The sequence below is a fragment of the Choloepus didactylus genome, chromosome 4, assembly GCF_015220235.1.
Source record: "Choloepus didactylus isolate mChoDid1 chromosome 4, mChoDid1.pri, whole genome shotgun sequence".
NCBI lineage: Eukaryota > Metazoa > Chordata > Mammalia > Pilosa > Megalonychidae > Choloepus > Choloepus didactylus.
In genome coordinates, this window is record NC_051310.1 from 71,907,693 (window position 1) to 71,921,220 (window position 13,528).

The following is a 13,528-nucleotide window of genomic DNA, read 5'->3' on the forward strand; positions in this document are numbered from 1 at the left end:
CATATAAAGCATACACTCAATTGTACACTGCACTACCATACAGCTGTGTGGTTAATTAATTTTTGAACATTTTCATTACCACACACACACACATAATAAGAATTAAAATTAAAGTGAAACAGAAGAATTAAAGTAAAAAAGAACACTGGGTGCCTTTTTTTTTCTTCCCCCATTTTTCTACTCATCCATCCATAAACTAGACAAAGGGGAGTATGGTGCACATGGCTTTCCAAATCACATTGTCACCCCTCATAAGCTACATTTTTATACAATCATCTTCAAGATCCATAGGTTCTGGGTTGTAGTTTGATAGTTTCAGGTATTTACTGCTAGCTCTTCCAATTCATTAGATTCCAAAAGCAGCCAAAAAGTCACTCTGGAGGGCACTCTTATGCACAATATAGACAACCCTTTTTAGGTTGTAATGAATTGGAATGTCTTAGCTATTAAGAGACATCATTTTTCACAAGAATTTTCCCTCCAGAGTCTTTTCACTTAACCACTGTGATATTGTATACTGAAGACAGATAAAATTAAAAATCTGCATGCCTTGCACCTCCACCAATATTCCCAACTGTATCTTCAATAAAGCAGAGGGCTCAGGACCAGTGAAGATACATTTACTGCATCCTACACACAACCCAGGCTCAGACAAGACCTCCTCAGCACAGGAGGTAGACTGATTTCCACCCTCAACCCCACGATTCCCTTCTTCCACAAACGCCTTTCCAGTCACTTGACACCAGCGTTGCCCTCAAGAAAAGGAACACATGCACACTGACACATGCACAAAGACTGGCACACATACACACACCAACACACACACAGAGCCACATAGTAACACCAATCCCCGAATCAAAGTGAGCACACTCACCCACACAAACACTGATATCCATACAACACAAACTTACACACTGACAACACATTGACACACACCAAAGACTGACAAACCTATTGACACAAAAGCACACACCAGCACTCATGCAGACACTGGCACAGACAAACCAGCACACAGATACAAACACTGACATGCATACATTGATACAAGCATATACATTGACATACACACATTTTGGCACATGTTGATGCAAATACACGTGCTGAAAGACACACTGATACACACATAAACACAAACACACACAAACCACACACACATACAAACACTGATACACATATCAATGAAACACATATTGATACACAAAGGCACACACAGTGACACAGACACATCAATACAAACACACACATTGACACACAGCACTGTGAGTATCAGATTATTTCAGAGGAGTGGAAATAAAACACTCTCTCTTCTATTAGGCAAAATCTAAGGGATTTTCTCAGGTCTCTTTTCTGCTCCTGGCAGGCGGGGCTTAATGTGAGGAAGGAAGACAAGGTACACACCTCAGACTTCTGAGATCCTGATGATGTAAACTGCTGTTTTTCATCTTCTTTCAGATTATTCACATGTCATCACCTTCATGGGCCTTTTGATACTGCACATACGACATAAGGGATTATTGTGGTTTTTTCTTTTCTCCCTCACCTATAGAGCGGACATCAAGAAGCCATTTGAAACCTTCGTGGTCTTTGTGTGTGCACAGAGCAAAAGATGCCCAGAGAGGGACAACTCCTGTGAAATTATGTGGAAGTACTTACTTAAACAGCCATATAGGAGCCAAGAACTAAGAGAGAGTGAGGAGCAGGCAGGAAGAGAGAGCCAGGCATGTCCCTCCCTTTATCCCTTCTGCAATGTGGGGAGAGCCCAATTTAGATGCAGCTCCAAGGATTCCTCCTAGAGCAAGAAGTGCAACTACTCCCAGCCTTCCTTTTGTTTTCCTTCCCTGTCTGCCGGCTACTGAGCTCTGTCCTCAGCAAAGTATCTCTCTAGATCTGAAAACCAGTTTCTATCAAGGGCACCAATTAAAAAAAATCCTTTTATGCATTTTGAAGATGCTAGTTTGTACTGGGCTAAATCACACAATGTTGCTTCCATAGTGGCTTTCCTTCCCATTGCTGGAAAAGGCTTTTAGAAAACTGCAGCTTGGAACGAGGAATTACATTAGCAGAGAACACGACTCAGGCCTTGGGAATCAGAAGAGTTTTCCATAAGCTGAAATCACTCTGCTCCTAGGCCTTCTGGAAGACACCTTACATGTCCAAATCCTCAGTTCACCCCATTCTCTAGCTCACTGCACACCACTGACTCATGTCCCAGGTACATTTAAGATGATCCCAAATCCCAGTGCTGTGAGGTACACATGGAGGGAAATCTTGGGTCTGCACACACCCAAATCTTCATATTGGGTCATATTTTGTTCTGATTCCGTAGATACAGGATAAAAAAATAGCTCCCAAAGAGCCATGGGGTTAGAGAATTGGGGAGGGGCCAGCATGGGTAATGCAATGAGACATTCTGCCCTCTCCCCTTCTGGGTACTCCCAGTCTTCCCCTTATGCAATAGAAATTAGGGTACAGGTGCAAAGCCCCCCACCATGTGCCAGTAGAAATACTCACATTCCATAAACCCCCCCTCCAGTTACTGAAGTCAGAAGTGGGTCTCCTCCTCTGCCTCCCTGTTGGCCTCCACCTACTCTATCCCAAGAAGAGAATCCGCACATTATGAGTCCAGATATCTAATACTCTGGGAAAACTCAATTTCACATGATTTGCACAAGATGTGGTCAAATCCCATGCCTATCCAAGCATTTTATCCCTGAAATTTGCTCACAGGAACTTTATGGATTGGAGGCATGGAAAGAGGGCTTCTGCTCATGGAGATCTGGTCCCCCACGTACGTCTATGTGCAGAGTGAGCTACCTGAGAGTATTCCTGTGTGATCCTATCTCCATGGAGTGCAGGGGTACCACTGAGCTCTTATCTCATCTTTTCTATTTTTTAATATTTTTATTAGCGAACTTGTGAGTTTAGAGAAAAATCATGCATAAAATACAGGAATCCCTTATATCGCCCCACCACCAACACTTTGCATTGGTGTCTCACCTTTTCTTAAACTCCTTTTTATCCACTATTTTAAACCACCAGCATTCAAAATTGTCTTTTCTCTCCACATTACAAGTAGGGATCCATATATACCATCCTAAGTCCCCAATCATTGTAAATATGTATTTCATAGAATGTAAAAGGTCAGCAATTTTAAAAGCACCGCTATTTTATGTAGCACTTAAGAAAAAAAACAAGAGCATAATCAATAAATGACAAAATTCTAATGCTTAATTGTTTAAAAGATGTTAAAATGCAAAAATCATGTGTTTGCATTTTCTTTGATGCATGCTTCTACTTACAACATTTTCACATACCTTGATATACATGGGATACTTCTACTTAATATTTTCATGTCTTGATCTACATTGGTATATATTTTATATGGTTGCAATGAAAACATTTTTCTTTCATTTCTAATGTTTTATTGAAGTATAAAATTCATACATAAGGTAGGATGGAGGTTATTGCTTAATGGGTACAGATTGTCTATTTGAGGTAAGGTAATGGATAGTGGTGATGGTGGCACAATATTGTGAACATAATTAATATCACTGAGTTATACCCATGAAAGTGGTTAAATGGGAAGTATTTTGTTGTATTTGTTACTAAAATAAAAATTAAAAAAATAATAAACACGAAAGTCTTGCATATATAACATTAATAAATATTTCTGGAAAACTCAGATGTTGGTTAAGGGGGGCAACAAAATTAGAAAGACATTTATGTTGATTATACACTATGCTGACAAAGGAGTTAAGTTACTGATTAGAAACCATATGAGATGAATGACTATATGATGATGAAATGGTGACTCACCTTGCTAAGACCCACCCAACCTTCTCTATCCTCCTGGAAATCCCTCGGCTTACCAAGAAGCGTGTGCGGCTGCATGAACTCTCCTCCCAACCGAGTGAGGCAGGGTCAGGAGTGAGCCATTCAATTCTGGATCAGGGACTACTTTGTTCAAAGTGGAGAATGATGGTCAGTGAGCATAGAGGCTGTGTATCCACAGTGCAGGGCCAACCTGTGTCCATCAGAGGCATGTGGGTAGGTGAACGTGGCTCCTGAGCATCTGAGTTTGTGTCAAAATCCATTTGATCATTATTTCCCCAGCAATAGGCCATGCAGATCCCTGAAATTAGTGGGAGGGAAGGGCTTGCAAGGAGGAAGTGCAGGTGTACATCCCTCTCCTCTGACCCCTCTCTCACCTCTCCCTGTCCCCATTCCCAATCCACAATGAACATCAAGAAGAACACAGAGGCTCAACAAAGCCCAAATGGATGATTTTGCTTTATTCCCTGCACTCCCTCAAAGTTGATACCAGGTCTATTTGGGGGGTGGGGAGGGATGTACTCATCTATGGGTTTTAATGCCACAGTCTTTGAGAAACAATGTTTCAAACATGAATCAGTATAATGTCTGATGAGCATACAAATCACCATCATCCAGCACCAGAGTCCTGACCTGATGAGGCTTTTGGGGATTGAAGGACCGGCATGAAGACTTTGACTAAGAGAGAGCATAGCAAAGGTATCTGAGAACAAGTCAACATTCCTCATCTAATTCCTGCTTCCTTTTCATTCCACATCTTATGCCAAAGACCACCAAAGTTCTCATATACACTTAAAGGCAGAGACCAAAGCTCATTAAAAATAGCAGCACTTTCCATGAGCAGCTGTTGGTAGAGAGGCATATGTGAGTCTCTGCATTGATGCCCACAGCTTCACAAGTCAGCTATCATGGGCTTGGAGAAAACACCAGGGGGCACCCACTGAAGGGGAAAATGACACAGCCCCTCCACAGAGTGAGAAACCAAGGGGGTGTAGGTGCCACAAAGAACCATATGTGGGCTCATGGATACTAAGCAGGCTCCAGGGAGAGCCTCTCATCAGAAATGACAGCAGACCTTCTCCATTATCCTCACCTTCAGTCCCCCTTCCAATTGCCATACATCAATTTTTCTTGTTGGAAAACCTTACAGCAGGATTATGAGTCTGCATAAGAGACTCCCTCAAAAAGCAATACTGAATTCAGACCCTGGAGGAGCACCATTTTTCAGTGTGCCTTCAGCCCTGACAGCAGCCCCTTTGACAGGCGGGATTAGAGGATCAGAGACTGGACATGGAGGGCTGTGCTAGCAGGAGAAAGTATCAGCTTTCTGGGATCAGGTTTACTCAGGCACAGTTGTCCTCTTCAAAAGTCCTATGGACTCCCTTTCATCTTCTGAAGCCTTCAACACATAACTGGTGAATCTGTGGCTCACGTAAAGTCAGGAGTCTCTTCTCTATCTCTACATATTTAAGGCAACTCTAGGGCCCTTGCCCAATAGCTCCAAGTTACAAGCGTATGGGAAGCAGATGGGCAGCAAAGAAGAACTCCTGAGAAATTATCCTGATAACTGTTTCCACAGTAAGAGATTAAAAAAAAACAGACTTTGACACACTGTGAGCCTGATCAGGCAACAGGAGGGGCAAGTAGGGAGAAGAAAATTAAGCCTGACACACCCAACTTCCAAAACCCCTTTCTGGAAAAGCTCTCAGAGTGCAGGCATAAAGAAAATGTCACAGAGAAGCAAGAAAAACATTTCCATATGGTTCATCCCAGTCCAGAGAGCTGCAGGAGTATATTTGTGCCAAGCTCCCTACATGTCATCAACTGGAGGTCACCAAGTCTGTGCTCAGCAACACAGTTTGCACTGAGATTATCTGAACACCAGCCCTACCTAAAGGCTTCAATTAAAAAAAAATCTAGCTCTAGTTTTCAATATTCTTCTCTATACTGGGCTCAAAATCCACAACACACCCTATAGCCAAAATGTGCTTCAAGGATAAGCAGCCTGGAATAAGGAATGAGGCTAATTGAGAAAGTAGCTCATATTTTGGGGGTCTGAGAGCTCCTTGTTACCAACAGATGTCCTGTCCACACAGCCTATGTCAATCCCCTCATCACTCACAGACATCAGTTCCCCTATAACCCCCCATTTAAATACATGCCTATCAGAATTCAGCTTTTTCACTCTACATATACTTTTAATACATATCCTTGTGGACCTATTTGAAATGATGCTTAACATATGTATGTGGACAGGGAGCAGAAATCTGAGCTTATGAATCTTGGTCAGCTTTATTTGTTTTCTTTCCATAGTGACAGAACAGAAATTGCAGAGATGAGCTCAGGGAGAAGAGGAGGACAAGGCAGCAACCTCTCCACATTTTTGTTCCAAACAATATAAACAACAGGAAGCACAGAAGCAAAATAGGCCCTCTGGTAAGACCCTGGAGCAAAATGTTGGCCAGAATAAAAGGCTGCTGACTGTCTATTCCCTGTCTCAGCTGCCCACCATTGGCTTTGTCCTCAGGAAATGAGTCTATTGAGTTATGAGCCTAAATGCTACATCATTTTACAGAAAGCTAACATTTCAAAGGATTTTACCACCCTGGAGCCAATTCCCAAATATGCCTCAGCACCCCATTCCTAAAGTCACAGACTTCAGAGACCCAGAAAAAGAAAAACATCAGGCATGTAATGGACTGGAGGACAGGAGCACATACCAAGGCTCTCTAATTTCTGACTTGGTACTCTTATCTCGTAACACACACTTTGTTGAACGTCTTCACTTTTTAAACTTGTATACTGAGCTGCTATCAGAGACTTATTATTCTCTTGGTGCCTCAACTAGAGACTTTGATCTCCATCCCATGAGCTAACCCTGAAGTTATATATGACAGTTGCATTGGTTGCTTTAGGCTATGCTCTACTGCTGTATCCCATAGACCCTCTGTAGCAGGGCCATCAGAAAGAAAAGGTTCTTTGGCATTCATGTCATGGTCCAGTGTGGGCATGGTGGGAGTTGCTCAGCAATGTCCAGGCATTATCCTGCCACAGTCCAACTTCCACCTAATAAACTGTGAGCAGAAATGATGCATGCAATGCCAGTAGTCGAGGGTTGGCATGCTGCCTTCAACCCCTTTCTCTTGCTGAGAGTTCTGGAATTCTGGACTCCCAGAATTCCAGAAGATGCACCTAAAATCCATGGGTGGTGTGCCTGACCAGTATCAACATTGTCTGATTAAGAAGTAAAATTTTACTCTGAGAAGCCCCTCTGATATGGGGATTTATTTACTACCATGGTAGTACCTATCCCCCTGCCCCAGGTAATAAAATGTTTGTAGAGCTAAGTGGAATTTGGGATATGCGAAGAAAAATGCACCAAGACTATGCAGAGAGAGTATATAAAACAGCTGATTATCTACATTGAGAAGGTGAAATAAGGAGAAAACAGCAAAGAAAAAAAACCTTGTTCTCTCCATCTTTCCAGCCTCCCACATCTCCTATGTGCACAGGCACCCTCAGGACTAGCTAGGGGCAAGACACAACTTTGCACTGAAAACAGAGGTCAGGATGACCCCCTTTCCCCCATTAAATAAAAGCACATCCTGGGTAAACCTCAGAGGGCTGTGCTTTCATTTGCTTCTTCCTGGAGTTTTGGCCCACCTATGGCCTAGCTCAGTGTCTCCCATTCTAGAACATTAACCGGGAACTCTGGAGGGCTCATAAAAACACAAATTGCTGGCTCTGAGCCCCTCTTCTGGAGTTTAAAATTCAGTGGGTGTGCTGGTTTAGATGTATTATGTCCTCCAAAATGCCATGTTCTTTAATGCAATCATAGGTTGGAACCTTTGGATTAGGTTGTTTCCATGGAGATGTGACCCACCCAACTGTGGGTGATACCTTTGATTAGATTATTTCTATGGAGGTGTGGCCTCACCAATTCAGCATAGGTCTTGATTAGTTTACTGGAGCCCTATAAAGGCTCAGACAGAAGGAGCACAGTGCTGCAGCTGAGAGAGACATTTTGGAGATAGCTGTTGAAAGCAGATTTATGCTGACACTTTGGAGATACTATCCCAGAGTTTTCCTTGTGAAGCTGATGCAGATATTTTGGAGAATGCCATTTTCAAACACAACTTGGGGCAAGGAGACACCAGCCATATGCCTTCTGAGCTAACAGGTTTTCTGGACACCAAAGGCCTTTCTCCAGTGAAGGTATACTTAAGTTTATGCCTTGTTTTGGACACTTTCATGGCCTTCAGACTGTACCTTTGTAATGAAATAAACCCCCTTTATAAAAGCCAATCCACTTTTGGTATTTTGCATAATGGCAGCATTAGCAAACTGGAACAGCGGGTCTGTGGTGGAATCTAATACCCTATTTTAGCCATGGATTTAGCTAGTTGCAAATCCCATCCTCCTTTTCCCTATAATTTCTATCCAGTTCTCCAGTGCCTAAACCAGAGATGCTGTCCCTCCTAACCTGCTCCCCCCAAAACTCTCTGCCCACAGTCACAGTGGGAGAGGGGGGAGTCCTAGGACAGGAGAACTTGCAGTGGAGCCAGGCTGAGATTCAGCCAAGGAATGGCAATAGTTGCAAAGAGTCAGACCAGGCAACTGTGTGTAAAGGGAAGGGGGATCCCTCAGTAGAATGTCAATACAGACCCAGGAGTCCCTGCCAGCACCAGGGTCTGAACATGGCCAGAACATGAATGTCCTGGAAAAAGGCCAGGCAGCTGGTTTCCCCACATCTCCCCAAGTCACTTGTTGGCAATTGATAGCAATATGCCCCAGACAGCACAATTTCCAGGTAACAGCAATTTTAAGCACACGCACGTACATTAGACCAGCATTTGAAGCCAGATGTCAAGGTCACATTCCCACTCCTTGGCATAAAGGGTTTCTGAAATGAGGGATGTATCTGAGGAGCGAGGCACGCAGCCCACAGTTCCGTGGCTGGGATCATGCGTTCTCTCTATTCAGACGTCATGAAGCCTCCATTAACCCCACATACTCTCCTGAGACACTCCAGGCACAGGTTCACCCCAAACCTTAAAATAGGCACTAATGAAATAATCCTTTCCTTTGCAGTGTGGACACCAAATCTCATTTCAAACCATAACACCTCAGAGTTAGACACAGCCAGAGGGGCTAAACTATTTGTATCTAGAAAGAAAGAGCATTTGTGGAGTGACAGACCATGAAGTGGCTATTCCCAAACCAGGGAAAACAGAGGAGTGTGTCACAGAGAGATTCAGACAAAATGCTTCTGTGCATGGAAATCGGGGAATAAGCAATGCATCGTGAATGAAACATTACTCATATTTCTCAAACCTGGGCAGAAGTTCCTAAGATTCAGCTTCCTCTATTTATTCAGTAAGTTTTAAAATTTTATTTTAAATTAAAAAAACATTTTTACAAACAAACACTTCCCCCTCCATATCCTCTGTTATCTTCTAATCTATTTTCTATCTCTGCCAATTTGTTATTTCTAGTTATCTCTTATAAGTGATATCATACAATATATAGCCTTGTGTGCCTTGCTTATTTCATGGAGCAGAATGTTTTCAAGAATATTCCAAGTTGTATTATGTCTTATAACTTCATTCTTTTTTTATGGCTGAATAATATTCCATCATGTGTATGTGTACATCATGATGTAAACATTGTTTATCCATTCATTTGCTGATGGGCACTTGGGTTGTTTTCACCTTTTGGCTATTGTGAATAACGCTGCTATAAACATTGAAAAAGTACCTGTTTGAGACCCTGTTTTCACTTTATTTGGGTATATACCTAGAAGTGGAATTTCCAGGTTATATGGTAATTATATTTTTTAACTTTTTGAGTAACTGCCATATTGGTTTCCACAGTGGCTGCATCATTTTACATTCCAACAATGCAGAAGAATTCAAATTTCTCTGCATCCTCTCCGACACTTGTTATTTTCTGTTTTTTCAATAATAGCCATCCTTGTGGGTGTGAAGTGTACATCTCCTGGTGGTTTTGATTTGCACTTCCCTAACAGATGACGATGTTGAGCATCTTGTGCTTATTAGTCATTTGCATTTCTGCTTTTGAGAAAGATCTAAACAGGTCCTTTGCTCGTTTTTAATTGGGTTGTTTGTCTTTCTTGTTCCATTGTAAAAGTTCAGCTTTCTCTACTTAAACACCTAGAAAACTACCACCCACCTCAAAACTCAACTGTCAATTTCAGCTTCGTATCCATTCCAATTCTTAAGCCTGTTTTCCTTGATCCACCAAGTGGGGCACAGACACCATGGAGATCTCATAAGGTCTTCATGAACCATGAGGCTTCCAAAATTTTTCTCCTGCACAGCGGGTGCCTCTCATATCCCTCATCTGCCTTTCCCTACCCTCTTGGCCCAACCGCTCACAGATGACTGACCTAAGCTTTGTTCTCCTCCTTAAAAATGTACATATTCTCAGAAGACCTCTTCGTGTTAAGGAAAACTGCAGTGCTTTTGGTGATGTCCCTCCTCAGCACTGAGAGGCATTCTTGAATGTCTCCCAGTGCATGCCCAGGGGGTTGATACCATGATCTGTTCTCAGGTACCAAATCTGCACATAGGAGCCACAATATGTTTTCACCAAGGGCTCCAATTATAATTTTGGACTAGGCTGCATCATGATCCAGTAAGTCCTCAGTGGGATACCATGTTGCTCCCACTCCCCAGCCTGAAGAATTAGCAGCCTGGCCTGAGGAATGGGGCTGACAGCTGCTTTGTTCTCACAAACTCCCCGAAGACATCTTGCCCCTGCCACCACAGGCACAGCACAACACGGTAGCCAGCGAGTTAATCACACACCATCTCACAGATACTTCCCAGAGGGATCTCTCCCACAGCAGAGACCCAGTGAGGACATGGGACAAGGCTTTGAGGGAGAGAGAGTGTGAATCTGAGCAGTCACGGTTCAGCCTGTCTCCATGGTGACAGAAAGGAGAAAGCAGGCAATCAAGGATAATAAGCCCTGTGGGCAGGCAGGGATCAGGCAAGAGCAGGGTAAGCCAGCTCCTTCTGCTTCTCCCCACCTGACCTCCAACGCCTCTATGGAATACAAGCAAGCACCTAGCTCAGGAGCAAAGAAGATCCTGCACTCCTTCCTTCCCAGTCCTGCTTCCCCCGATGCACCACCTTTCTTCAAAAAGCCTCTATTTCAAACAATCTGGTGACAATGTGGCCACTTTACAGCAGTCAATCTCGAGTCTGACCAGACGAGTCTCCTGGGGGAGGGTCAGCGACCTAGACAGCAAGGATTGCAGCAAAGAGGAAGCAGAGGGTATACAACTATAAAAGAAACACTCCTTGATCTTCATGCTGGTTTCCCCCCTTCTTGTACACAATTATTTATATTGAAAATTTCCAAACCCACAGAAAATCTGAAAGGAAAATAGATTAAGAATCTCTACTCTCCTCACCCAATTCACCAGTTGTAAGCAATTTGGCACATTAGAATCACATCTATCTCCGTATCTGTCTATCTTTGGTCATTTATTTTGCTACTACACAATGATGCCGATTTAATCACACCGTAAGAAAACTGATTAAAATCTGTCATATTTAATATGCAGTCCATATGCAATTTTTCACCATTGTGTCCAAAAATGTATTTTATAGCTTTTTGTTTTGTTTTGTTTTGGATCCAGTGTCCAAGTAATGTTCATACATTGCATGTGATTGTTTTCTCTCAGTCTCTTTTAACCCATAGTGACCACCTCCCACTTTCAATGCAAACACCTCCACCTTTTTTTAAAAAAAAGACATTATTTATTTTTCAAGAGCCCAGTCCTGTTTGTTGATTTGTAGAATATACCACATTCTGGATTGGGCTGTTTTCTCAGGATTAGATTCAGGTTGATGCACCGTGATTGTCCTTTATCCTTAACATCAGAAGGCACCCGTTGTTAAGTTGCCACCTCATCAGTGATGCTGGATTTGGTCACTTGAGGCAGAGGCGGCCTCTGGACCCCTCCATTGTTTAGAAACATTCCCTCTTGAGGGACGGATACATTACCTGGGGTCTGATCTATTGGAGACCATGTGAATAGGTACCCTGGAGTCTGTAACCAGGAGGCTGTAGCATTAACTGATAACTATGACTGAATCAATCATTAGGGTGGGAAGGAGCACAAAGTTATAATTTTCCACTTTTAATACTCCTTATGTATTTATTACCTAGCAATAGAAAAAAGAACTCCTCTCTTATGCTTTTTCAATTTTTATTTCTTTGTTAGAGAAGTTGTGGGTTTACAGAACAATCATGTATAAGATACAGGATTCCTATGTACCATCCTATTGTTAACACCTTGCATCAGTGAGAAGCATTTGTTAAAATGGATGAAAGCATATTTTTATAATTGTACTATTAACTTTAGTCTATGGTTTAACTTAAAGTTTACTGTTTGTGTAGTGAACTTCCATGAATATTTAAAAAAAATTATTCTGTTATCATATATACAATCTAACATTCCCTCTTTTAATCACATTCAAATATATATTTCAGTGGTGTTAATAGCATTTGCAATGTTGTGCTACCATCACCACCATCTAGTACCAAAACATTTCTATCATTCCAAATAGGAGCCCTGTACATTGTAAGACTTAACTTCCCATTCCTTATCCCCAGCCCCTCACCTAGTAAACTTTGTTGTAGATTCTCTCTATGAGTTTGCTTATTCTAATTATTTCAAATCAGTGGGATCATACAATATTTTTCCTTTTATGTTTGGCTTATTTCACTCAGTATAACGTCCTCAAGCTTCATTCATGTTGTCACATGTATCAGGACTTCATTCCTTTTTATGGCTGAATAATATTCCATTATATGTATATATCACATATTATTTATTCATTCATCAGTTGGTAGACACTTGGGTTGCTTCCATCTTTTTTTCAATTGTGAATAATGCATCTATGAACATTGGTGTGCAAATATCTGTTCAAGTCCCTGCTTTCAATTCTTTAGGTATACACCTTGTAGTGGGGTTGTTGGGTCATGTGGTAATTCTACACTTGGCTTTTTGAGGAAACAACAAACTGTCTTCCACAGAGTCTGCAACATTAAATTGACACAAGCAGTGAAGTTCTTACTTCTCTGCTTCCTCTCCAAATCCCATTTTTTAAATAGCAGCCTATCTAATGGGTATGAAATATTATCTTGTGGTGATTTTGATTTGCATTTACCTGATAGTTAATGATGTTGAGCATCTTTTCATGTATTTTCTGCCCATTTTTACATCTTCTTTGGAGAGATATCCATTTAAGTCTTTTGTCCATTTTTAAATCGGATTATTTGTCTTTTTGTTGTTAAATTGAAGGATTTCTTGATACTTTCTGGATATTAAACCTTTACTGATATGTGGCTTCCAAATGTTTTATATATTGTATATACTAACATTTTACTTTAATGATAAAGTCCTCCGAGGTGCAAAAGTTTTTAATTTTGATGAGGTACCATTTACCTATTTTTTTCATTTTTTTGCTTGTGCTTTGGGTGTAAAGTCTGAGAAACAATTGTTTAGCACATGGGCCTGAAGATGCTTGCCTACATTTTCTTCTAGGAGTTTGATAGTTCTGGGTCTTATATTTAGGTCTTTAATAAATTTTTAGTTGATTTTTCTTTTTATTTATTTATTTATTTTGCAAATATAGATCAAGTTTTCCCAGCACAGTTT